Genomic DNA, 3,546 nt, shown 5'->3' with positions numbered 1-3,546 from the left:
ATGTCTAATGTAAACTTCATAACAACTGAGAAAGAAGGTAGAGTACAACTCTAATTATCCAAAATCGGATTCTCCAAAATCCTCATCTATCCGAAAATGTTTAAAAATTTTGGATAAATGAGGATATCCCAAACAAATCAGAAATCCTCATTTATCCAAAGATTTTTCAGAGCAGAACTGACCAGGGATCTCAGGCTGCTGGCGGCAGTGGGGACCTCAAACTCCTAGTGGGAGCGGGGCCTCAGTGGGGAGGTGTCAGTGATCAACGATGGCCAGCATTTCTTTGGTGAGAATTAAACATTATTTTAATGCTTTAAAAGCCTTCCCTTGTTTTGTTGTTGTATAAACACTGTTACAAGTGATCTGCTGGTGCTACTGGGCTGTTTTTAAAGAAATGACAAGTTCTCAAAAAAAAACCGTTTATCTAACATAGGCTCGGTCCCGACCATTTTGGATAAATCAGAGTTGTATTGTATAAAGTGCTGTTATTTTAATATGAAGAGACAGCTTCGAACACCAAGGAATAATTGATGGTAATGTACACAGACAATCAAAATCATATCCAGGTTGACAAAGGGGTGGAAGGAATCAGTGGGAAAGTGAATGAAATTTATATTAAATGACTAGAGTCTCTATTACTGATCATAAGAAGTAGGAATAGATCTGAGATTGTTTAAAATCAAGTTGGCAGGAATAGTTGCTGGGAGATTTGAGGGGAGAATGTTTGGTAAATACAGAAGTGAGAGCTTTTTCTCAGAAAGATACAGGAAAAGTGTTTTCTTCTTTATTCATTGTAAGGAAAAGAAAGTTGAGACTTCTTCAGATTGGAAATCATTTTGCTGTTGATGGAGATAACATAGAAGGGCAAATTATCCCGAATGGTTGTGTCAGGACAGACCATGCACTGAGTTTTAGCTGGGGAAAGCTGAGCTTGCAAATCGGTGCACTTCAGGAATTGGCAATTTTTCCTCACAATCTTTAGCAGAGGCCTGATAATATAGCTGAATAGGGGAGGTGAATCAAATCTGGAGGGGTAGGAACCTTCCTTCCGATTCAGATCCAATGCCGAGATCAGTTGTCAGGTGTCCATGATACTTCTCCTTCTGAGAAAGAGTCTTGCACAGTGAAAATTGCCGCCCTCTTTTAATTTGCCTGCTTTTGATGGTCAATCACAGCTTCTTTGAAATTGAAAGACCATTTTTTTAATCTGTTTTCCAGTTTTGGAATGTATTGACTATTCCAATTCATAGCAAGCATGGAGAATACACACTGTTCATGAGTAAATCTTAAAGCCTCCCGGCAAAAAAAAAAAATCGGTAAACGGGACCACATTTCAGGTCTCATCCTCAGATTTTAATGAATATACTACGGCTGTCACAGATTTCATCAAGACCTGCATGGATGAGAACATGCCCACGTGCACATACCATGAGTTCCCCAGCCAGGAGCTGTGGATGAATCAAAAGATTTGTAATGTGCTGAGGGCAAGATTGAGGGTGTTAAAGGCTCATGATCTAAATCACTACAGGAAGTCCAGCTGTAACATGTGGAAGGCCACCTCAACAAGAAAGAGGCAATTCTGAGGGTATTAGAGACCGAGTCAGATAATCACCAGCTATGGCAGGGATTGCAAGCCAATACATCCTGCAAAACGTGGCCAAACATCATAAATGTCTGTGATGCTCCACTGCCCAATGAACTGTACATATGTTATGCTTACTTTCAGAGAAATCAATGGTGCCTTCTAGAATCCCAGCAGAGGCTGATGACCTTGTGATATTTGTCGCTGAGGCAGATGTCAAAACACCAATCAAGAGTGTGAATCCTCACAAGGGGCCAGGCCCTGATGGCATACCTGGCAGGGTACTGAAAGCCTGGGCCAACCAACTAGCCGGAGTGTTCATGGACATTTTCAACCTCTCATTGCTGCAGTCAGAGGTTCCCATCTACTTCAAAAGGACATCAATCATCTCAGTGCCCCAGAAGAGTTGAGGGAGCTGCTCAACCCAGTAGTCATTATATCTACTGTGATGAAATGCTTTGAGAGGCTGGTCATGGCCAGAATTAGCACATACCTAAGTAAAGATCTGCAGATGCAATATCATTGACTCCACTCAGCTCTGGATCACCTGTATATCACATATATCAGGCCGCTCTTCATGGACTACAAGCTCAGCCTTCAACACCATTATTCCGTCAGTGCATCAAGCTCCAAACCCCTGGCCTCTGCACCCACATTCCCGCCCCACCCCCCCCACCCACAAGTGATCTTCATAGGAAGATCACAGTCAGTCAGAATCAATGTCTCCTCCTCACTGATGATCAACATGGTACATCACAAGGTTGCATGTTCAACCCACTGATATACTCCATTGATACCCACGACTGTGTGGCCAGGCACAATTCTAATGCCTTCTACAAATTGGCTGATGACACCGCAGTCATTGGCAAAATCACAGATGGTAAAGAGGAAGTGTACAGGAGGGAGATGTTCAACTAGTTCAATGGCGTCACAAGAACAACCTCCGCATTCAACATTAGGAAAACTTAGGAGCTGATTATGGACTTCAGGCTGATTTCAGGAGAGCATGAATGAGTCCTCATTGAGAGGGTCAGCAGTTGAGAGGGTCAAGGACTTTAAATTCCTGGGTGTTAGCATCTCTGAGGAACTGCCCTGTCCTTCATGCCAATGCAATCGCAAAGAAGGCTTGCCAGTGGCTAGATGTCCTGAGGAGCTTGAAGAAATTCGGTCGGTCTCCAAAGCTTCTCGAAAATTTCTACGGGGTATTTCTCTGAGGATGGAGAGCATTCCATTTGGTTGGATCACTGCCTGCTGTGGAGGTGCCAGTGCACAGATAAAGAAATACTCCAAAGGGTTGTTAACTCGGCCAGCAGTGGCATCATAAGAATCAGACTTCACTCCATCAAGGACATCTGCAAGAGGTGGTGTCTAACGAAAGCAGCCTCTATCCTCAGGAACCCCCACCACCCAGGGCATACTCCCTCCACACTATTATCATCAGGAAAAAGATACAGGAGCCCAAACATGTGCATCCAGCGGCACAGGGACAGCACCTTTACCTCTTACATCAGATTTCTGAATGGACAATGAACCACAAACAGTACCTACTTTCTCCTATTTTCTTGCACTCTTTATTTTGAAATGTGATTTATAGGAATGTAATGATACCACAAAACAACAAATTTCATGATATGTTCATGAAAATAAATCTAATTCTGAAAATTCAGATTCGGATTTCTTCAAGAGAGCTCAATCAGTCAAAGAACATTTGATCGCATCAGTGATTGAAAAACCCTCACAGCAGAATCTATTTTGTTTGGTCAGGAAGATAACTGTAAGAGCTGCACTGAAACAGCATCCTCTACTAATGGCCACAGAACAGCTGTCACTCCACTAATCAAGTTGCTCTGCTAACGATTGAAGTAATTTAAAAAATATAATTAACTCCAGAAAATAATTCACCAGATACATCTTTCACAATTTCATGTACCCATCTAATATAGCTAAGGATGTTACCACCTCAA

This window comes from Narcine bancroftii, chromosome 7 (genome assembly GCF_036971445.1).
Source record: "Narcine bancroftii isolate sNarBan1 chromosome 7, sNarBan1.hap1, whole genome shotgun sequence".
Taxonomy (NCBI): domain Eukaryota; kingdom Metazoa; phylum Chordata; class Chondrichthyes; order Torpediniformes; family Narcinidae; genus Narcine; species Narcine bancroftii.
Note: the sequence above shows the minus strand (reverse complement) of the source record.